General features: G+C 44.1%; 1 protein-coding gene across 2 annotated transcripts in view; it reads left to right on the top strand.

Annotated features, from left to right (window-relative positions):
- Window positions 1–24,478, top strand: part of OSBP2 (oxysterol binding protein 2) — a 177,823-nt gene that overhangs the window by 46,950 nt on the left and 106,395 nt on the right. Inside the window, exon 1 of one of the 2 annotated variants that reach the window (XM_049619009.1) lies at window positions 12,065–12,205. The exons of the other annotated variant lie outside the window; for it this stretch is intronic. The gene's annotated coding sequence lies outside the window, so the exon portion shown is untranslated. Of the gene's footprint in view, window positions 1–12,064; window positions 12,206–24,478 lie in introns of those variants that run through there. 2 annotated transcript variants of the gene reach the window in all.

Genomic DNA, 24,478 nt, shown 5'->3' on the forward strand with positions numbered 1-24,478 from the left:
GGCTCTTTCCATAATTTGGCTATTGTTGAAAGTACTGCTATAAACATTGGGGTACAAGTGCCCCTATGCATCAGTAACTTCTGTATCCTTTGGGTAAATTCCTAGCAGTGCTATTGCTGGGTCATAGGGTAGGTCTATTTTTAACTTTTTGAGGAACCTCCACACTGTTTTCCAGAGCGGCTGCACCAGTTTGCATTCCCACCAACAGTGCAGGAGGGTTCCCGTTTCTCCACATCCTCTCCAGCATCTATAGTCTCCTGATTTGTTCATTTTGGCCACTCTGACTGGCGTGAGGTGATATCTGAGTGTGGTTTTGATTTGTATTTCCCTGATGAGGAGCGACGTTGAGCATCTTTTCATGTGCCTGTTGGCCATCCGGATGTCTTCTTTAGAGAAGTGTCTATTCATGTTTTCTGCCCATTTCTTTACTGGCTTATTTGTTTTTCGGGTGTGGAGTTTGGTGAGCTCTTTGTAGATTTTGGATACTAACCCTTTGTCTGATATGTCATTTGCAAATATCTTTTCCCATTCCATTGGTTGCCTTTTAGTTTTGTTGGTTGTTTCCTTTGCTGTGCAGACGCTTCCAAAGCTATCTACACATTCAATGCAATCCCAATCAAAATTGCACCAGCATTCTTCTCGAAACTAGAACAAGCAATCCTAAAATTCATATGGAACCACAAAAGGCCCTGAATAGCCAAAGTAATTTTGAAGAAGAAGACCAAAGCAGGAGGTATCACAATCCCAGACTCTAGCCTCTACTACAAAGCTGTAATCATCAAGACAGCATGGTATTGGCACAAAAACAGACACATAGACCAATGGAATAGAATAGAAACCCCAGAACTAGACCCACAAACATATGGCCAACTAATCTTTGACAAAGCAGGAAAGAATATCCAATGGAAAAAAAGACAGTCTCTTTAACAAATGGTGCTGGGAGAACTGGACAGCAACATGCAGAAGATTGAAACTAGACCACTTTCTCACACCATTCACAAAAATAAACTCAAAATGGATAAAGGACCTGAAGATGAGATAGGAAACCATCAAAACCCTAGAGGAGAAAGCAGGAAAAGACCTCTCTGACCTCAGCTGTAGCAATTTCTTACTTGACACGTCCCCAAAGGCAAGGGAATTAAAAGCAAAAATGAACTACTGGGACCTTATAAAGATAAAAAGCTTCTGCACAGCAAAGGAAACAACCAACAAAACTTATTGGCTTGTTTTAAATGGAGTTCTCTTTTCCTTATTTATTGTCCTTACTGCTTCTTAGGAAGAAATGAACCCACATGTCCCTGCTATCCTCAGCCACTGTCCTCTGTTTCTCCTTTGTGCTGGAGGGCTCTTCCCTCCCTAGCCTTCTCTCTGTGCCCCTCACTTACACCGCACCCTGTGACATACCCTGCTCCCCTCCCCCTGTCCTTTGTTCTTTCTTGGAGGCTCTTTTTCAGCTTCAGGGAAGCCTGTGTCAGGTGGTGGCCTGCCCCAGAAGTGCCTGACTCTTTTACGTGGAGCTGCTCTGCATGCAGGGCTCCTGCTGCTCACCCTTATCTCCTGCAACTTCACTGAAGGTTGCAAGTTCTAGCATCATCTTTGGCCATCTCTTAGGACTGTCCCCTCTCCCCCTACCCCTCACAAGTCTTCCATTGTTTTGTCATTGCTGACCATATCTTGCTGTCCCCATTACTGATCATCCCCACATCTGTCTTCAAGCTCCCGAAGACCCTTGTCCTTTGACCCCCCTGCCTTCTTCTGTCCACCCACCCTTCCTGCTGTGCAGCCTTTCCCATGGGTCTCCCATGAAGCCCCTTCCTTGCCAGGCCCTTGTTGGCCTCTTGACCTTTCAGCATATCCACCTGCCAAACCCCAATCTGGGATCATCCTGCTTGTGTACTCCTGTGGGCCTCTGCCCAGTTGCCATGGAATGCTCAAGACAACATCTACGCCTGCATAGGCTACAGCTAGTGAATGGTCAGGCTTCCCGCCTCAGGCAGCATGCCAGATGAGGGGAGCCTGGGAAGAGTGAGCACATGGAGCTCTAGGAGGCTGGTGGCTGGGGCCTCAGGTGATGTCCTGGGCAGCTGATCAGGGGACCTTCTGGCCGGGCTGGAGATGGGCAGAGCCCCATGTCACCAGAAAGAGCAGAGCTCACCAGTGTTTCAGGAGAGTCTTTCCTTCATCTCAGATTCACAAGCCTTTTCTTGTGTGTTGCTAGAAGAATCTGTGTAAGGAAGGGCATGGAGTCTTCTTGATATTCTGATGTGGAATCAGGCAACCCCAGGACTGGATGATCTGCTCTTTTAGTAGCTTCTAAATGCAGGTGTCCTTTGACTATGGAAGGCTTTATCTGATGTTTACAGCTGCCATCTAGTGGCTGGATCTTCTGAGGTTGTGCTGGGCCTGCCAGGGCTGGCTTGCACATGCGCCTTTGCTCCATCACTCATCTTTTTATTTTTTTATTTTTTTTTACATTTATTTATTTTTGATAGAGACAGAGCACAAGTGGGGGAGGGGCAGAGAGAGAAGGAGACACAGAATTGGGAGCAGGCTCCAGGCTCCAAGCTGCGAGCTGCGAGCTGTCAGCACAGAGCCTGATATGGGGCTCAAACTCACAAACCGTGAGATCATGACCTAAGCCGAAGTCAGACGTTTAACCGACTGAGCCACCCAGTCGCCCCTCAATCACTCATCTTTTTAAAAAGTTCCCTGTGGGTTCATCAGATGTGGTACCTCCAGGGAGAAGAACACAATCAGGAAAATGAACTTACATCTAGGCAGCCCCCTAGGTCTGAGAGGGGCTGGGGACTAGGACCAGGGTCATGCCCATCTCCAGCATTCACCTCCCCAAGGCCGTCATTCATCCAAATCCTGGCATCTTGGTGCCCCTGCTGGGATTGCTTTCCACCATCTCAGCCCTCAGGTCCAACAGGGAGCTTGGATGTGGAGCTTGTCCTCAAGCTCCTGGGCCTTGCCCTCTGATTGGCACACTCTTTCATCTTCAGATTTCTGCCTCCCCGACACAACTACCTCTGGACCCTGGGGCTCTGGCTCAGTAATTTGAAGTCAGAGGCTGGCCCTTTTCTGGTTGCCATAGTAGCTACCCTCCCAGTTCCCTTCTAGACCCTGGCTCCTCCTCCTGCAGCTGCCTTCTTCCTTTTTCCTCCCTTGCTTAGCCTGGCCCAGTATCTATCTCTCAGTTCCTCCTTGGAAGGGTCTTCCTCCCTCACCTGGTTGTCTAGCTTCTGTCACACCCACGTATCCTCTGCCTAACCGTGTGGCAGCCCAGGAATGGATAACCCTGGGCTTGAATCCTGGCTGTGCCACTTGCTAGCTGGGTCACTTTGGCAGTGTTGCTTGACCACTTTGTGACTCTGCTTCCTTACCCTCAAAGCATGTCTATTGATAAAGACCACTTACGGTTGTCAAGAGGAATAAATTAAATCATATCACAAACTGCTCAGCTCAGCAGCTTGAGTGTGGTAGCTGTTCAGTTGACAGCAGTGAGGCTGTTGCTCTTTTGGTGATGACCCTTCAGTACTGCACATTCTGCCTTCAGGCAGTATTAGTAGGGCCCCTTTGCTGAGCCAAGGTACACATGCCACACAGTCAAGCTTTAGGGTCAATCCCTCCCAACCATATAGATAGCACACCCTCAGACCCAGGGCTTCTCCTGGGCCTTTATTAGTGCCAGCCCTTCTAGGGGTTCCCCTGACAGCCTCCTTCCCTATCTTCTAGTGACTCTTGAAGTCCTTGCCACTCTACATATCCTCACTACACTCCAGAAAAAGACCTTGCCTCCTTCTCATTCCATAGAACCAAAAAGCCCACCTTCCGGACCACCTCAGCTCTCTGCCGTCAGACTTAGCAACCTCCCTGCATGCACCCCTGTGTGACTCCAAAGGGACCTGGTTACACTGCTGTTCTTTCTCTCCTGTAGCCTCAACTCCTCTCCTGGCTTCTTCCCACTGCCCCACCTGACCCACTGCCCACTGCCTTGAAACTGCCCTCATCGTAGTCTTAGGTTATCTTCCAGATCTGGAAGTTGGCCAAGTAGTAAACCTGAGTGTCCTGTTTACTCCTGCCCTCCTTCACCTCTCAAATTCAGCTGTCATGAGATCCTGTGAGCACCAGCCCTGAACAGTTTTGTATCTGCCTGCTGTCCTTCACCTGTATGGCCTCTACCTTGGTTCGGCCACCTGGGTTCCCAGACTGTGGACTCGAGAGACTCCAACAGCCAGAGTAAGTCTTCTAAAATTCAGTTCAGCCCAATTCCAGTTCTGAGTAGGATGAAATGAGAATACTTCACTTTGTGCAGCTAGAAAACCTGGACAGAATGCGTGGGGGAGCTGTTTAAGCACCCTAGATATTAAATAGCCACAAGCAGATTGGAGAAGACCATAATTTGAATTAACACTGAACAGGTGGTGAATTTATAACTTTTTTCCTTCCAGTATTTTCCAGTCTGGACTCAGGGGAGACCGCTGAGTAAGCAGACAGAGAGAGCTCCAGGACAAGCCCTCTTGTTCAGACCCAAGTAACAGGAAGGTTCTCCTGGCAGTGATGGTGGCAGCAGGAGCTGCAGGCCCCTCAAGCTCTGAGGGGAACTCTCCTCTCCAGTAGAAAGGGCTATGGTCCCAAGAGGGTGAGTGAGGACCTGTTGCAGTCTTCTCTTTCTCCTCCCATCCACTTGGCCCCAGATGTGGGTGCAGTTATGGGAAATGGGCAGGGGAGATAAGTAAATTAAGCCCCAGTTGTGGGCCAGAGGACAGAAAGAGAGAGCCCTTGGGAACTGGGAAACACCAAGATATTACAGAGAGGAGCTTGGTAAAGTGACCCCATAAAGTTGTTTATGAGCTTCTAGGTTCACATCCAAGCTGCACATGCATGATTCAGATCCTAAATTGCATACTTTGAAAACTGACCTAAAACCCACGTGAATACCAAGGTCCCAGTGGCCACTGGCTGGCATATATGAGGGAGCGATTCACTGCACTACAAAGGTATGGAAAGGGGAATTGACAATGAAACCATCACCAGGAGGAGTTTGATTAGAACTTATGGTTTGAACCCAACTAGGTCAATTGCCTACTAAAATGAAAATATCAAAGTATCAACATTGGGAATGAAAGAAGCAATTAGCAGACATAACAGAATAATAAAGGAATACTACAAGTAACTCTGCCCACAATTCTGACAACTTAGATGAAATAAACTGGTTCTTCAAAAATCATAAACTCCAGAATGTACCCAAGATCAAGTACATAATCTGAATAATCCTTTAAGTATTAAAAAAATTGCATTCATAGTTTAAAAGCTTAAAAGAAAAAAAAAAAAGAAATCAAGGGGCACCTGTGTGGCTCAGTTGGTTAAGTGTCTGACTTCAGCTCAGGTCATGATCTCGCAGTTCATGAGTTTGAGCCCCGCATCAGGCTCTGTTCTGAAAGCTCAGAATCTGGAGCCTGCTTCGGATTCTGTGTATTCCTCTCCCCTCTGCCCCTTCCCGATCATGCTCTGTCTCTCTCTGTCTCTCAAAAATAAATAAACATTGAGGAAAAAAAAAAGAGATCTTCAGGCCCAGGTGATTTCATTGGCGAGTTCTATCAAACATTTGAAAAAGGAATAACACCATTTGCATTAATCTGTCCTCATTTTATGAGGACAGCATTACCCTGATATCAAACTGGACAAAGATAGTACAAGGAAACCTCAGACCAATATTTCTCATGAACACAGATGATAAAGTCCTCAACAAACTATTAGTAATTTGAATATAGCAATATATAAGTAGAATAATACACAATGATTGAGTGGGATTCATACTAGCTGTGCAATATGGATTCAGTATTTGAAAATCAATCGATGTAATCACCATCTTAATGGTCCGAATAAAGACTACATGATCATGTCTATTGATTCAGAAAAAGCACTTGAAAAAATTCAGTATCATTCATGGTAAAAACATTCAGCAAACTGGGAATTGCTCCAAGTGAAGGAATTCTTCCACCTGATTAAGAGCAACTTTAAAAAACCTACATTGTACTTAATGGTGAAAGACTCCTAGGATCATTAACAAGGCAGGGATGTCTATCCTCATAACTCATATTCATCTTCATACTAGAAGTCCTAGCCAGTATAATAAAGCAAGAAAAAAAAATCAAAGACATTCAGATTAGAAAGGAAGAAACAAAAACTTACCCCTATTTGCAAATGACAAGATAGCTATATAGAAGATCCTAAGAAATCTACAAAAATACTCTTAGAATAAGTGAGTTTAGCAAAGCTATGGAATACAGGATCAATACACAAAGGTCAATTGTATTTCTTTTTTTTAAATTTTTTAAATGTTTTATTTATTTTTGAGAGAGAGGCAGAGTGTGAGCAGGGATGGGGAGAGAGAGACACACAGAATCCAAAGTAGGCTCCAGTCTCTGAGCTGTCAACACAGAGCCTAATATAGGGCTCGAACCCACAAACCATGAGATCATGACCTGAGACAAAGTTGGGACACTCAACCGACTGAGCCACCGAGGTGCCCCAATATATTTCTGTGTACTAGCAGTGAGCCTTTGGAAACCAAATTTTTAAAATTTATAATGTGCCCCCATGAAATACTTAGGTATAAATATTGCAAAACATATAGTATCTGTGTACCAAAAACTATAAAATGCAGATAAAAGACCAAAATAAATGGAGAGACATACAATGCTCATGGATCAGAAGATTCAACAGACTGACAAAGATGTCAGTCCTCCCCAAATTGATCAATAGATTTAATGCCATTCCAATAAAAATCCCAGCAAGATTTTTTTTTCATTGTAGACAAGATTATTATAAATTTATATGGGAAGACAAATGAACTAGAGAAGCTAAAACAATTTTGAAAAGGATAAGGTTGGATTAATTTCCCAATTTTAAGACTTACTATAAAGAACTGTAATGAAGATAGTGTTGTGTTGGCAAAGAGACATGTATATTAATGGAACAGAATAGTCCAAAAGTGGACCTACACAAATAAGGGCAGTAGGATTTTGACAAAGTTACAAAAGCAGTATTCAATTGAGAAAGGATAATCTTTTCAACAAGTAATGTTGGAACAATTAGACATTTATATGTTAAAAAAGTATCTTGATCTAAGCCTTACTCATATAAAGGTTAACTCAAAATATAAAACACAAAACTATAACACTTTTAGAAGAAAACATAGGAGAAAACTTTTGTGACTTAAGATTAAGCAATAAGTTCTTAAATATGATCTCTTAAACATGACATCAAAAGCATAATCCATAAAAGAAAAAAATTGATATGTTGATATATATCAAGAATGTAAAACTTTTACTCTGCAAAAGACACTGCAAAGAGACCAAAAAAGTTAAGCTATAGACTAGCAAATCATATATTCAATATAAGACTTGTATCCAAACTATGTTAAGAATTTAAAACTCAACAGTAAAAACCTAAATAACTCCCCAAAGTGCATAGAACTAATAAGTGAGTTCAAGAAAGTTGTAGGATATAAGATCAAAAAACAAAAATCAATCATATACCTATATATTGACAAAGAACATATGGGAACAGAAATTTAAAACACAATACCATTGGGGCACCTGGGTGGCTCAGTCGGTTAACTGTCTGATTCTTGGTTTCAGCTCAGGTCATGATCTCATGGTTCATGAGTTCAGGCCCTGAGTCCGGCTGCAAGCTGACAGTGAAGAGCCTGCTTGGGATTCTCTCTTTCCCTCTCTCTCTGCCCCTCTCCTGCTCGTTCTGTCTGTCTGTCTGTCTCTCTCTTAAACTTAAAAAAACCAACACCATACCACTTATTATTTCCTCAGAATGAAATACTTAAGTATAAATCTAACAAAACTTGTACAGGATCTGTTTGCTAAAAATTACAAAATGCTTATGAAAAGAAATCAAATATCTGAAGAAATGGAAAGACATACCATATCCATGGACTGGGAGACTCAACATAGTAAAGATGTGAGTTTTCCCTAAATTGATCTATGTGTTTAAAACAATTTCTATCAAAATCCTAGCAAGATATTTTTTTAACTTACTCTAAATTTTATATGGAAACACAAAGGAACTAGAGCAGCTAAAACCATTTTGAAAAAAATCTCCAAAGAAGACATCCAGATGGCCAACCAACACATGAAAAAATGGTCAACATCACTCATCATCAGGGAAATACAAATCAAAACCACAATGAGATATTACCTTACACCTGTCAGAATGGCTAATGTTATCAACTCATGCAACAACAGATGTTGGTGAGGATGCAGAGAAGGAGGATCTCTTTTGCATTGTTGGTAGGAATGCAAGCTGGTGCAGCCACTCTGGAAAACAGTATGGATGTTCTTCAAAAAACTAAAAATAGAACTACCCTACAACCCAGCAATTGCACTACTAGGCATTTATCCAAGGGATACAGGTGTGCTGTTTCGAAGGGACACATGCACCCCCATGTTTATAGCAGCCCTAGCAACAATAACCAAAGTATGGAAGAAGCCCAAATGTCCATCGATGGATGAATGGATAAAGAAGATGTGCTATATATACATACAATGGAGTATTACTTGGCAATCAAAAAGAATGAAATCATGCCATTTGCAACTATGTGGATGGAACTGGAGGGTATTAATGCTAACTGAAATTAGTCAGAGAAAGACAAAAATCATATGACTTCACTCATATGAGGACTTTAAGAGACAAAGCAGATGAACATAAGGGAAGGGAAACAAAAATAATATAAAAACGGGGGGGGCAAAACAGAAGAGACTCATAAATATGGAGAACAAACTGAGGGTTACGGGAGGGGTTGTGGGAGGGGGGATGGGCTAACTGGGTAAGGGACACTAAGGAATCTACTCCTGAAATCATCGTTGCACTATATGCTAACTAATTTGGATGTAAATTTTAAAAAATAAAAAATAAAACAAGTTAAAAAAATAAATAAACATTAAAAAATCAAAAAACATTTTGAATTAAAATAAACTGGAAGAAATCTCTTTACCCGATGCTAAGACTTTACTATATAGCTAGAACGATCAAGACAATATGATGTTGGTGGAGAAACAGAGACTTATAGACAAACTAACAGAATAAAAAAAAAGCAGAAATAAACACAAATACACCAAACTGATTTTTTGACAGAGATACTAAAGAAATTTCATGCAGGCAAAATAGTCTTCTCAACAAATTATGCTGGAGTCACTGGACATCCATAGGCAAAAAAAATGAACCTCAACCGAAGCACCATATAGTATACAGAAATTAATCCAAAATGGAGCATAGTTTTAAATGTAAAACTATAAAACTTTCAAAGACATAGGATATCTTTGGGATGTAGGGATAGATGAAGAGTTCTCAGAGATGAGATCGTGTCTAAGACATGAGAAGCACACTCCATAAAAGAAAACCTTAATAAATTGGAATTCAAATTGGAAAACTTTTGCATTGCAAAAGACCCTATCAAAAGGATAGAAAGACAAAGTACAGACTGGGAGAAAATATTTGCAAACTACTTGTCCAACAGAGGACTAGTATCTAGAATATATAAAGAAATCTAAAAAGTCAACAATAAAAAGACAATCTAACTATAAATGGGAAAAAAAAAACATGAACGGATATTTCACTGAAGAGAAGATGAAGTTGACAAATAAATACACGAAAAGGTGATTATTATCATTAGCTATTAGAGAAATGCAAATTAAGATCATTATAATATATGACTGCATACTTATTACATGAGCTAAAATAAAAAATAGTGATGATACCAAATGCTGGCAAGGATCTGTCGTATACATTGCTGGTGGGAATATTGGATGGTACAGCTACCCTGGAAAATAGTTTGGCAGTTTCTTACAATGCTAAACATGCAATTACCATATGACCCAGCAGTCACACCCCTGCATATTTATCCTAGAGAAATGGAAACTTAGGTTCACTCAACAGCCTGCATACAGAACAGCATTGGTTTTAATGGCAAAGTACAGGAAACTACCCAAATGTCTTTCAATGGGTAAATGACTGAACAAACTCAGGTCCACAACATAATGGAGTACCACTCAGCAATAACAATGAATGAGTTACCCAGACATGCAACAACTTGGATGAATCTCAAAGGCATTATGCCAAGTGAAAGAAGCCATTCTCAAAAAGTTGTATGACTCCATTTATATAACATTCTGGAAAAGGTGAAAACTGTAGAGATGAAGGACAGATCAGTGATTGCCATGGTGAGGGGTGGAGGGAGGGTGTGATACAAAGTTACAGGATGAGGGAGTGTTTTGAGGGTGATGGAACTACTCTATGTCCTAGTTGTGGAGGTGTTTTAATGAATCTACACATGTGTTAAAATGCATAAAACTGTATGACGAAAAAGTAAAATTTGCTGCAGGCTAATTTGAAACAAAATGCAATTTTGATTCGTATTCCTTCTTTGGCTCTCCCCTGCCCTCCAGACCTGCCCAGCTTCCCCTCTCTTCATCAGCACACTGCTTGTTGCCAGGCATGCTGAACCTCTTACCTGCAAAACCCTTTTCCCTAGCACCCAGCCCTTTTCCCACACCTTGCTTCCCTTTAAATCTGCTTCTTCTTCAAGGAGAGACCATTCTGGAAACTTTCCCTGAGCCAGCCTCCTGCTGGGGCCAGATGCTTGCTCTCTGCAACTTGGCTTAGCCCCGTGTACACAGTAGTTAGCGGTTAATATGAATATGGGCTTCCCAGAGCCTCAGATTCCCCATTTGTCAGTTCACTGGAGGCTTCTATTATGTGCCTCCCAGGGTCCTTCCAGTTCAAAGATTTCTAAGTCCCTGGGAGCCAGCCTCCCTGGGCTCAAACCATGGCTACCTACCTTACTTACCAGCTGTGTGACCTTAGGCAAGTTGCTTGCTGTCTTTTGCCTCATTCTCTCCTTTGTCAAATGAACTTAATAATAGAACCACCCCTTAGAGGTGCTGTGAGGACTAACTTATTAGGTAATGCATGGAAAGAACTTAGCACTTGGCTTGGCAAATGCCCAAGAACAATTAGCTGTAGTTACTGATAATAGCCATCTTGGCAGCTTTAAAAGAATACAGGTTCCCAGGCCTCCCTGCCCTGATAAATCTGAATGAATGAGAACAGTCCTGAGCAGGGTGGGGGGAGGGTACCTGCATTAAAAAAAAAATCTCCTTAGGTAGGAGTGCCAAATTTAGCAGATAAAATACAGATCACCTAGTTTAATCTGAACTTCAGATACACAGCAAATAATGGTGTTTTTAAAAAATGTTTGTTTATTTTTGAGAAAGAGAGTGTGAGCAGGGGAGGGTCAGAGAGAGAGAGAGAGAGAGAGAGAGAGGGAGACACAGAATCTAAAGCAGACTCCAGGCTCTGAGCTGTCAGCACAGAGCCCGATGTGGGGCTTGAGCCCACAAACTGCAAGATCATGACCTGAGCCGAAGTTGGATGCTTAACCGACTAAGCCACCCAGATGCCTCACAAATAATGTTTTAATATAAGTATGTCCTGTGCAATAGTTGGGGCATATACTAAAATTTATTTATTGTGTATCTGGAATTCAAATGTAAGGATTGTCTTGCATTTTATGTCTCTGCATTTAACTATATCCTGGGAGACCATGATATTCAACCCATTTGGGAGCTGTGCTCCTGACTCCCTGGGTGGGGTCCAAAGTTGAACCTCCCAGTCAGAAAATAGAGAGTATTTTTTCACTTGACGCAGGGGGGAGCTAGAGGATGGTTGTTCACTTTCTCTGCTCCTAAGTTGCTATCTAAGGAAGCATGGGCAAGCATGCTTGCAATTTACCTCTCAGTACTTGTGAATCATTTTTAGAAGATCTGCAGGTCTGCCTCCCAGTGTGGCTCTGAGAGAAACAATAAGTGACCACAGAGCCAGCCACCTCTCTCCCTTGCCCTTACTTCTAGGGGGCTAGTCCAGCCCCTCAGGGGCTCCCTCTCTTGTACCCAGCTTCCCCAGACTGGCCTATCTACACATTGATGTCATAGCCCTATTCTGACATCACAGCCCAGTGCTTGGAATTATCCCAGGCATCCCAGATTCTGCCTGTAGAGCAACCAAGGCTGGCATTTGAGCAAGGGGGTGAGGGGGGTATGGGTGGCTGCTGGCCCTAGGGGTTGACCCTAAAGAGTATCTGGGCAGTCTGCCATCCAATTGCTCCAAAATGAAAATCCTCTAAAAGGTAGGACTTCAAAGGCTTTCTTTCTGTCCCTGTTTGCCCTGGTCTCCAGAGGTGGAAATAAATTCCTGGGGAACGTGGGTTTGTTCTGGCTCTGTAAATAGTTCCTGGAAAACCTGCTGCCTTTGTGTGCTGGGATGCAAGTGGCCTGGAGAAATGGTGGTCTCTTCCTGGACTGCTCAACACTCTTCTCTTTCCATTTGAAGGAATGACTTCCTCAAATGCAGGGTGTCTTGTTGCAAGGAGTTGTCCTATAATGTTTGGAGAATGCCTGCAAGTACTGAGCCATGGTGGGTTCCTCTGCGGCCACTGCCTCCATCTTCAATCCCTAGAGATTGGGTGGGGACAGGGCTGTGCCCTTTTTAGCACAAAGGGAAAATGCAGTCACGTTCAAGTTATTAGCTCTCAGATCCCTCAGTCCCAAAGAGGAAGATCCCTATCTGCCTAGTTGGCCAGAAGGTGTAATGAGGTCTCTTGTGAGCTTATTAAGTTAGTAAAATATTGACTGGCATTGATTAAACAACACACACACACACACACATACACACACACACACACACACACACACACACACACACAACCTGAGTAACTTCTCTTTAACTTTGGTAGGTGGGCATAAAGTACCCTGGGATGAGCATGTTAAAAGTCTTAGGGGAGGACCACCAAGATTCTTATGTCATGGTCATGTGGTGCCTGGGAACCCCTGTGTTTTTCTGGAATCCCCATTTTTAATAAGTGTTCCACACAATGCTCATGTTAAGAAATGTCACCTGTTCAGGGGCAACTTGGTGTCTCAGTCAGTTAAGCATCTAACTTTGGCTCAGCTCATGATCTCATGGTTCATTGTTTTGAGCCCTGCGTCAGGCTGATAGCTCAGAGCCTGGAGCATGCTTTGGATTCTGTGTCTTCCTCTCTCTCTGAGCCTCCCCTGCTCCCACTCTGATTCTCTCTGTCTCAAAAATAAATAAATGTTAAAAAAAAAAAAGAAAGAAATATCATCTGTTCAGACTCCCTGCATTGTTTGCCACAGCTGGCTTGATTCCTCCATTTCCAAATTTCCTGGTTTCCATTGAATGGGGATTTAGTTCTGTTTTACCCACATTTTTATTTAATGCAGTGGATATAGAGAGGCAAAAGAGACAGGGTAAGGTGATCACCAGGTGCATTCGTATCCAAATTCTTGGCCCCTGTTTTCCAGGCATAGGTGCAGCCTTTTTTCTACCTGAGAAGAGAGATTGTATCTATATTGGGAGTGCTATACCCTTTACTCATCAGATTCTCTTCCTGGTCCTTACTGAACTGAGAGAATGGGAATATGGGTGTGAATTATTGGTTATTGAAGTTGATGGTAGTGAAGGGTGTTACTGACTGACGGGACTGGCTTCCATTTCTATGGTGGCCCCAGGAGAAACATTTAACATTACCTGGGAGGGAGGGCAGCAAATTGCATGTTGATAGGTCAACAGCTCATGGTGGAAATTCCTTCCCCACTTTGGCTGTGAGTTCAGACTTCCCTGAGAATGCTGCACAGACTTCTTAACAAATCAACATATCTGTGCCTAGTTTGGAAAGGAAGTTGGTTTCTGGTTTGGAGCTCTTTGGACAAGGCTGTGTCCTATGTCCATGCATTGAGCCTCTAGTGGTTTCAGTACTTCTCTCTATGCTTCTGGTCCTGAAGGGAGGCAGGACATGTCCTGGCCCTTGGTCCTTTGTCCACAAGTTGCTAAACAGAGTGGTTGACCTCACCCAAACCCTCCAAAATGTGGATGAGTCAGCCTCTCTTTCTCTGAAACTCTTCTCTGCCCTGCCCCACACCTGGGCCACCTCATTCAGTTGGAGTGAGGGAAGAACAGGAGTTGGTATCCCCTTAGTGATGCCAGGACAGGAAGCTGGGCTCACTCCATTCCATGTGGCCAGGGAAGGGGAGGCCCTGACTGTCCACCTTGGCTTGGAGGAGAGAAAAATCAGTCCCAGTTGGAGAAATGAAGCTTTGGAGACTTTGTTAAAACAAAGGACAGGACTCTGCAGGACAGGACAACATCCTGAGGGCTCATTGGCAGGGCCAGTCAATTTTATGCTGCAGCTTTAGCAATACCTTGAGTGTAGTAGTTGCTCAGTAAACATGCGCCAATTGAAAAGGATGCAGAGAAAAGCTCAGGTGGGACAGTTGGACTCAAGGATGCTGTAAAATCCCAGGGAGGGGATTTTGTAAAACCTTTTTGTTGTTATGGAAAATTTAACACATAAAGAGAAGTGGACAGAAGAGTCTCAGGAACCCACACACCTGTCCTTCAACCTTGTCTCTACCTCCATCCTCTTCCCTTATCCTGTGTCATTTTGAAGCCAATTGCAGACATTATGTCATTCCATTTGTCAATATTTCAGATGTACCTTTATTTTATTTTATTTTATTTTATCTTATTTTATTTTATTTTTGAGAGAGCACAAGTGGAGGAGGGGCAGAGAGAGAGGGGGAGAGAGGATCCAAAGCAGGCTCCACACTGACAGCAGAGAGCCTGATGTGGACTTGAACTCATGAACTGTGAGATCATGACCTGAACCGAAGTTGGACACTCAACTGGCTGAGCCACCCATGTGCTCCAGGATGCACCTTTAAAAGAGTAAGGACTCATTCTTTAAAATTTAACATAACCCAAATACAGTTATCACATCTAAAAAATTAACAGTGCTTTGGAATGAGGTTTATTTAAGGGAACCAGTGCTCTCACTGGTGCTCAAGAGGGTAGAAAGGAATTAGAAATAGGAATGCAGTGACTGAGAAAGGGGGGCACACCTGTACTTCCAGCAGAGAAGGCAGGGCTTTATTCAGAGTCTGAAAAAACCAAAGAGGAAGTTAACATCCCTCAGCTGGGAGAAAATTCTGGCCCTTCATAAAGAAGCAGGGCGTGGCATGGCTCAGAAGGTCATGGAAGGATGGAGACTCCTGTTGGTTTGGCCTTGCCAGGAGGCCCTGCAAGGTAAAGAGCAGGTCATGAGCTAGAGTCAGTTCTCAAGTAACAAAGGCAAGAGGCACCAGAAGGGAACTTAGCAACGTGATGGTATTTGTTCTGTAGGGGGTGTTGACAATTTGGATTTAGATGTGACCCTGTGACCCACACAGATGGCAGCAGCTTACCCCCAAGGGACTCATATAAATCAGTGCTAGCTGAAAGAGGCTCAGGGTAAATGGGTCACCGGCGAGTTTGAACGTATGTGCAGAATTTAAAGAGATTGATGTTCAGTCCTCAGAGAAATTGAGTTGGATTTTCACAGTGAGGATGATAGGCTGCGTCTGTTCTGACTTCCAGCTCTTCCTTTAAGACCCTCTGCCTGCCTCCTAAGCCCAGGAGCCAGCCTAAAGATGCCCCTCTTATTTCAGCAGAAACTAGGAATTCTGAAATGTGTTTGCATTGGGAGGTGGTCGTCATAAGAGGGTTAGTGGGTCATAGTCATTTGACTAAAAAGTAGACAAAACAGTCACTGTCTACATTTGATACAGTCTTACCATTAAGATGGTTTTAAGCATTGTTTTCCTGCCCAGGGAATTACCTTGATTACTAATTGCTTTCTTTGTAACTGAAGGACATAATAGCACTCTCCTTTGTAATTATCAGATTCATAGGCTTATATTTTGTTACCATCTAGATATTAACCTGCTTGTGTATCTGTGGGCATGAGTGCCAAGCTTGGACACAGGTGAGGCTGTCAGCTCACTATGTCACTAGCTCCCAAGGCAGAGGGCTCAGGGGGCCAGGTCAGGACATGTGACGTAAGCCCAAGACACATTGTCTGGGACATCTTCCTGGGTTCCTTCTGCACTTTACTTTGCCAGTTTGAGATCTGATTTGGAGATAAACTTTGAAAGGTCAAGGCTAGGAACTCTGGGATATAGATGTGGAAGGCTGGGCTCTGCTGGACTCCCAGGAAGCTGTTGAGTCTCAATTGCATGGTGTTGTGAAGGGGTGTGGATAAGTAAAAAGGGTGCAAAATTTGGAATCCTGGCTTTGCTCTGAGTCACTTTGTGACTTTGGATGAGACCTTCAAAGCCTCAATTTCCCTGCCTCTCAAAGGGAAGAATAATATCTGTATCACAAGATGGTTATGAGGATAAATAACAAGAACAACAATAATAAAAGAATACAAAACAACTCTAGGTGAGAGGGGACCATGTGGTACAGTTGATCAATGTCAGTCATTACTACCACCCGCTTTCCTTGGCTCTTCAGCCCATATCCCCAGTTGGCAACAGATCTGTGTGTGATGGTCTCATGCATGTGGGGACGTCTCCTAACTGCACTGGAAGCACCTTTGTAGACAGGGACCTGTTTACTAATTTTTAATTATTATTCTGTCGGGGAGCCTGGGTGGCTCAGTCGGTTGAGTGTCCGACTTTGGCTCAGGTCATGATCGCACAGCTTGTGAGTTCAAGCATCTGGCTCTGTGCTGAAAGCTCGGAGCCTGGAGCCTGCTTCAGATTCTGTGTCTCCCTCTCTCTCTGCCCCTCCCCTGCTCACACTCTATCTCTCTCTCAAAAATAAACATACATTAAAAAAAATTATTTTGTCATGATTTTCTATTCAGGGTCAGTGGCAGAGAATTAAAACCCACTCAAACTATCCTAAGGAAAAGTAGGGAGTTATGCCCAGAGTGTATCCTAGAGGGACCGAATGTGTCGGCAGCTGCTGCTTCTGACTGTCCCATTTCTGGCTCTTTTCTGGTGTCCCCTCTGTTTTCTTCCCCTGTGCAGGTGGGCTTCTGTGTTCCTCCTATAACCTTGTTCTGCCAGTGGGCCTGCCCTGCCCTGGCTGTGCCCAGCTTTGTGCTGCTGTCTCTGTGCCCCAGTTTCAAATTTTTGGGTGAGAGGCCCCAGAGCAGCTTGGAACAGGTACCCAGTCCTGGTCCCATCAGGTGTGGCTAGAGGGGACAGGGTCATACCTGAGGGTGACCTGAATGTGTTTAGTGAGGGAGAAATCCTGCCCCCTCTGAAATCCTTCTGAGATATGACCTCTTCTGTAGACCCTACCCTGACCATCTCCAGCCTCTATCCAGTGGCTCCTCACTGTCCCCACCAGGAGCAGGAGCAGGAGCAGGAAAAAGAACAAGAGGGTACAGCAGCTGTGTGGGTTCTACATGTTCTGTGGCTGCCCCTTGCCCAGATCCAGCCCAGATCCAGGAGCCTCAGTGAGCTCACACCCGGCTCTGAAGGGAGGCCAGGCCAACAGGTGGGTGCAATAACCATGAATTGTGGAAGAGAATCATTGGGGGGCAAGACAAGTCCCCTGGAAGCAGAGGCAGGAGTCATGGAAACTTCTGGAGCCCCCTCAAAAGTGGCTGAGTTGTCAGGGAGGGCCTTGTGAGCATGGAAAGAGCTGGGCTCAATGGAGACTGGCTCTCAGCAGCACGGTCCACGTGTGGCACACCTGGGCACAGTGGCCCTGGCAGCCCAGGGCCTTGGCATAATTCCTGCACCTTGGGCCAGTGTTGGGGGGCTCTGGGCTGGCCTCTTCCCACTCTGTCAGCCTAAGTAGCTTCCCTTGTTCTGGTGGTGTCTGGTGAAGGACATCTATTTGAAAAGTAGATTCTACTGCAAAAGGGTTAAGAACCATTGGTCCAGAGCTGTCACCCGAGGTCAGCATTAGCTTTGAAACCAAGGCTGAGCCTGAGGGTGGCAAGGGCTGGACAGGGGGCAGGGCCTGGCCATTTTCATGATCTCCCTGTTCCCCACCTCCCTGGAAGGCTTCACAGGCCTTGGTCTGGGTTTGCTCTTGCCTGTTTAGCTGGCATTGCTCTCCAGGGGCCCCCACATTAGGGGTCCTTTCTTCTCTCATGGAAAGAACAAAAGCTGTACCCCTAATGCCTGGATGCAGAAAGAACATTCTGTCCAGCACTCAGATGTTTGGTGTGCACAGTGCTGCATGCTTGTAGGCTGCGTTAGTCCAGATGGGAGCAGGGAAGAGTGAAGCTGACCCAACAGGCAGCCACAAGCCCTGAGAGCCAGGCTGAATGTGGGCTACCTCTGGCTGCCCCGACAGGAGTTGGCAGCTCCTGTAGCCTGGGACGCAGCCTTCTATAGAAAGAGAAGAAATCCTCTTAGTGGGTTCGTGCAGGGCCAGGATAGAGACTGCAAGCTGAGATCCTGGTGGGCGAGTTCTGCTTTTAGATGACTGAGTGGTGGGTTTTCCTCTCCTGCTAGCATACCTTAACTTACATTTTTCTGTAGAAGGCAATCGGAAACACTTGATTGCTCAGAGATGAGGCGGCCTCTCTTGAGGAATGGGATTTTCATTTTAATTAGGCTCTTGAGTCATGGTGCCATGCCTGCTTTGGAAGAGTTGCAGCTACAATGAACCCGTCTTTCCTCATCTCTGTTAAATACCAGAAGTAGGGAGGCCAGACTGGCCCATGAGACATCTTGTCATTGATGAGGCAGCTCTGCCTTTGCAGAGAGCTCCTATTCATAGCTGTCTTGTGAGCTCTGCCAGAAGAGTCACCTTCAGGGCCTGGCCACAGAAGCCCTAGAGCCCCACCATCATATTAGCACCTCCTGCTGGCTCCAGGGAAGCCTGTGACTGGTTAGGCCTGGCTTTGATGCCATGGTAAGGTCTGATTTTCCCTCTCCTCAGCTGAATGCTGTCCTCTGTTGCCTTTGTCTCTCTGGAACTCAGGTTCCTGTCTGTAGAAGGGAAACGAGAGCCCCTAGGCAGTTAGACAGCTGGTGTGAGCCCCACACACTGTGCAGTGTCACGCACATACAGAATGGCTGTTATGTCACGAGTGTTCTTCTGTAGGACACCTTCCAGCCCAGCCCAGCCCAGCCCAGCTGCTTCCCACCTGCAGCGGGTGCTCTCCCAGCCCCTGGTGCCTCTCCTTCGTAGAGCTCACCACACTGTGGTTATTATACACTTGTGTGCTTATCTGTTTAATGTCTGACTTCCCTGATAATCCTGGTGCCTAGGCCTCTCCCATCTCAGAGTAGACATGCAGCAACTATTTGTTGGGTGGATAAAGCAAGGGATGGAGGGAGGAAGAATAGATGAAAGAATGAATGTAGAAGAGGGTGTCCAGTGCTTTGACCAGACACAGTGGTTCCTTTCATTCATACTTTCTGGGTGTGGAGCCTTCAGGCCATTCGGATAAGTTGCAGGGGGATCCTCACAGAGCCGAGTTTGAAGAGCATGTCCTTCTGAAGGGCATTACCGGGAATGTGGGAGATCAGGAGGGACTTCACAGTAACTCCAGGCAGCTAATCTAGAGAGACCGCAAGGGAGCATCAGTGTCCTTAGGAATGGGCAGTTGCTAAGTCACCAACAGTGGTCACCGTATTTAGCCCTCCAGTGGGTGCTGTTCACAAGAAATGCAGTAGGGGCTGGAAACACTTGGCTGTGAGCAATACTACATGTGTTAGGGTTTTGCTTCTTTATGCAAGATCAATGTATAGTGGTCTTTACCTCCTGGGTAGGCGGCTGGCCTCAGCCCCCAGCAGCAGGGTCCTAACCACTAATGAGGAATCATTCCTGGGAGAAGGAAGAGTCCATATGTGGCTGGGTCCGGCCTCAGTTTCTCAGCTGTGGTATGTGGGCACTGGCTTCAGCATCATCATCTCTGAAATAGGGACAGCCTTGGTCCTGGCCCAGCTGACTTCACAGGGTGGCTATGAGTCTGGAGGAATATGGTCAAGAAAGAGTGCCTGGGGGTCACCGTTGGGGTTGTCATTGGCAGAGGTGTTCAACAATAAAGTTGGGCCCTCCTCTGCCCCTCCATGGGGTGATGGTCATCATAGACAGCCATTGTCATTGGTGAAGTAAGTGCCAGGTTCCAGGTGGCTTTTGTTAGGAATGTGCCATTATCCAGGACCATTCCATCAGGATTCTAGAAGTGCATTTCTGCCTTTTAAGAAAAAAAGCTTTATTTTTTTATAAAAAATACCGGTGGAAAAAGAAAAGAGTAAACCATACTGAAAAAATAGATAAAAGGGAGAAAAATCTCAAATCTACTAACCCAGAAATGATCGCTGTGAAATTGAAATGTTCTTTACTGAACAGAATTACAAACATTTTATTTATTTTTTAGGTTTATTTATTTATTTGAGAGAGAGAGAGAGAGAGAGAGAGAGAGAGAGAGAGCGCACGCATGGGAGAAGGGCAGAGAGAGGGGGAGATCTATCCAACCATGCTCCATGCTGTCAGCAAGAAGCCTGGTGTGGGGCTTGAACTCACAAACTGTGAGATCATGACCTGAGTCGAAATCAAGAGTCGGATGCTTAACTGACAGAGCCACCCAGGCACACCACAAACATTTTATTTATGCATATATGTGCATTTAGATCTAGATATATAATTTCACATCATTGGGGGAAATTCCCAGTATTCAGTTTTGTAATTGAGTCCCTAAACTCAGCATGTTGTGGACATCCCATGCTAATAAATATACATCTACGGCATCACTTATTGCATAAACTTCCTAGAAAGTTACATAAATGTATATAAATGCACACATATAGCCCAATGTTCTTATCACTCACTTTTGAACAATTATCAATTACAGCCAATCTTATCTCACCCCATGTTCTGTACTCCCTATTACTATTTTTTATTGTGGTAAATACACATAACATAAAATTCACCATTAATGATATTTAGCACATTTACAGTGCCATGCAACCATTACCTCTATCTAGTTCCAAAGCACTTTTTCTTTTTTTTTAATATTTTATTGTATTTTATTTTATTTTTTAAATTTACATCCAAGTTAGCGTATAGTGCAACAATGATTTCAGGAGAAGATTCCTTAATGCCCCTTACCCATTTAGCCTCCCCCCCACAGCCCTCCAGTAACCCTCTGTTCTCCATATTTAAGAATCTCTTATGTTTTGTCCCCTTCCCTTTTTTTTTTTTAATTTTTAACATTTATTTATTTTTGAGACAGAGAGAGACAGAGCATGAATGGGGGAGGGTCAGAGAGAGGGAGACACAGAATCCAAAACAGGCTCCAGGCTCTGAGCTGTCAGCACAGAGCCTGACGCGGGGCTCGAACTCACAGACTGTGAGATCGTGACCTGAGCTGAAGTCGGACGCTTAACCGACTGAGCCACCCAGGCGCCCCTACCCCTCCCTTTTTTTAATATTATTTTTGCTTCCCTTCCCTTGTGCTCATCTGTTCTGAGTCTTAAAATCCTCATAGAGTTAAGTCATATATTTGTCTTTTCTGACTGACTAATTTTGTTTAGCATAATACCTTCTAGTTCCATCCACATAGTTGCAAATGGCAAGATTTCATTCTTTTTGATTGCCGAGTAATACTCCATTGTATATATATTCCACATCTTCTTTATCCATTCATCCATCGATGGACATTTGGGCTCTTTCCATACTTTGGCTATTGTTGATAGTGCTGCTATAAACATTGGGGTGCATGTGCCCCTTATAAACAGCATACCTGTATTGTATCCCTTGGATAAATACCTAGTAGTGCAATTGCTGGGTCATAGGATAGTTCTATTTTTAATTTTTTGAAGAACCTCCATCCTGTTTTCCAGAGTGGCTGTACCAGTTTGCATTCCCACCAGCAGTGCAAAAGAGATCCTCTTTCCCCACATCCTCACTAACATCTGTTGTTGCCTGAGTTGTTAATGTTAGCCATTCTGACAGGTGTGAGGTGGTATCTCATTGTGGTTTTGATTTGTATTTCCCTGATGATGAGTGATGGTGAGCATTTTTTCATGTGTTGGTTGGCCATCTGGATGTCTTCTTTGGAGAAGTGTCTATTCATGTCTTTTGCTCATTTCTTCACTGGATTATTTGTATTTTGGGTGTTGTGTTTGATAAGTTCTTTATGGATTTGGGATACTAACCCTTTATCGATATGTCATTTGCAAATATCTTCTCCCATTCCATCGGTTGCCTTTTAGTTTTGCCAATTGTTTCCTTTGCTGTGCAGAAGCTTTTTATTTTGATGAGGTCCCAATAGTTCATTTTTGCTTTTGTTTCCATTGCCTCTGGAGACGTGTTGAGTAAGAGATTACTGCAACCAAGATCAAAGAGGTTTTTTCCTGCTTTCTCCTCAAGGATTTTGATGGCTTCCTGTCTTACATTGAGGTCTTTCATCCATTTTGAGTTTATTTTTGTGTATGGTGTAAGAAAGTGGTCCAGGTTCATTCTTCTGCATGTCGCTGTCCAGTTTTCCCAGCACCACTTGCTGAAGAGACTGTCTTTATTCCATTGGATATTCTCTACTGCTTTGTCAAAAATTAGTTGGCCATACATTTGTGGGCCCATTTCTGGGTTCTCTATTCTGTTCCATTGATCTGAGTGTCTGTTTTTGTGCCAAACATTTTCATTACCCCTGAAAGAAACCCCATACCCATTAAACAGTCACTCCCTATTTCCCCCATCTCCTTTAATCTTCTTTCCCACCTATTATTTTTTTTAAAGCCCCATCTGTAAACAGCTTACTGTGTATCTCTAAAAAACAAGGACTCTTGTAAAAGTGTAAATTCAGGACCACTAATACACCTGAAATGACAATTCTCTAATATCACCTGTTTAAATATCTAATTATAACATAATTTCAAATGGTGCATAAATTCCACTGAATGGATATAGCATAATTTAATTAAATACTTTTTAGCCATTTAGGCTGTTTGCAATGTTTCCTTATTATCAAAAAAAAGTACTGGCACAAACATTTCTGTTCTTTCTTTTTCTTTTCTTTTCTTTTTTTTTTTTTGGCATTAGTGTGATTATTTCTGAAGGGTTAATTCTTAGAAAAGAAATTACTTGATCAGGTGTGTGTTTTCCATTTTGATTCCATTGCCAAGTTATCCCTCATAAAGCTTCCAGTTTACACTGTCCTTAGCAGAAAATGGATGTGTTGGTTAAGAGAAAGTACTCCCTGGAAATGTCTGTGTGTTAATCCTTTGCCACAGCTCATGTAAAAGTCCCACTACTTCCTATTTGTATAGAAATGCTCTGTCACACTGGGCGAAGGGTCTCTCAGATGCCACAGCAGCTCAAGGCCATTGATTGATAACCAAATGCAGGAGAAAAATGCTGTGGTGTGGCGTCCACTGTGACAGCCCACAGGACCTTGAGCCGAAAGAGGGCATGGAGCTGTCGGGGAGAGTGATGGCCACAGCCTCGAAGTGCAGGAAGACAGAGGCCCCATTAGTGGAGCTGGGCTGGCTCATCAGTCTGGAAGCTCAGGGAGGTGAGGGAGGAAGTAGGAAGCTGGTGGTAGGAAATCGATACTCTTTCAGAAGAGGAGAAGAAGAGAGAACTAGTGAGAAAAAACAACCTCTGCCATTCATGTAAACGACCTCCTGTGCTATTAAAGACATTGTAGTGGCATTAAAGGACAATGGAAAGAAGAAATGAAAGTAATGCCATGATTCCAGCCATGGCCATGCCTTTGGGACCCCACTCATATCCCACCCTCCACTCCTACCCCCACACAGCTGAAGTTGTGGTGACCAACACATTCTCATTTCACTCGGCTTCACAGCATTAGTATTCCAGGCTGTTCTGCGGCCTTGGCTGATCACTTTTTATGCTTGCTTCTAGCCCTAGTTTTCTCACCCTGCTGTCCTTCGACTGGACACCGAGCAGCTTCCAGTTATGGCCTGTTAGGAATATAATGTCCATGCATACAGCTGTCCTCTCCTGTGATGCTTTCCTAGGAAAAGTTGTGTTGGGGAGGGGGTGCAAACGGTACTGTGGTTCTTGATTCCACTGCCCTCCAGCCCAGTTGTTTTTAAGAAGGGGATGAGTGCCCTGCAGGAGGGTACTAGAGCATAAAGGGTTAAGTCAAATAGTACAACATGTGTATAATTTACAAATAACTGTTCATAAATTGGGGGCGACTGGTCAATCTTGTTTTATTGGGGGACTGTGCATAACCCTAACAGCTTGGACATCTGGCTTGTGGGTTCTTTGAGGGCCAGCACCACCTTCTACTTACTCCCTGTGCCCACTGCCCGGCACCGAGTGGCATTCCACAGACATTTGACAAAGCTTCCAAAAGGTGATCCCAGGAAGCACTTCCACCTGGCCTGCTTCTGTACTTCAGCTGGGCTTCACCTTACTCAGGAAACTGATGCTTTTCTGTCTTAACCACCTTGGCCCCCTGCACCTCCTAGATGCACTTGTTGCTGCAGTGGCTGGACAGAAGTGACTCTGGTTGACAGCAACACATATCCTGTCCTTCCCTGGGAAAGCTCCAGATAGAAAGGAAGCACCTTTTTTTTCCTTTAAGTATCCCCAGCTCCTTTCCAGAATGAAT

This window comes from Panthera uncia, assembly GCF_023721935.1.
Source record: "Panthera uncia isolate 11264 chromosome D3 unlocalized genomic scaffold, Puncia_PCG_1.0 HiC_scaffold_8, whole genome shotgun sequence".
Lineage (NCBI taxonomy): Eukaryota > Metazoa > Chordata > Mammalia > Carnivora > Felidae > Panthera > Panthera uncia.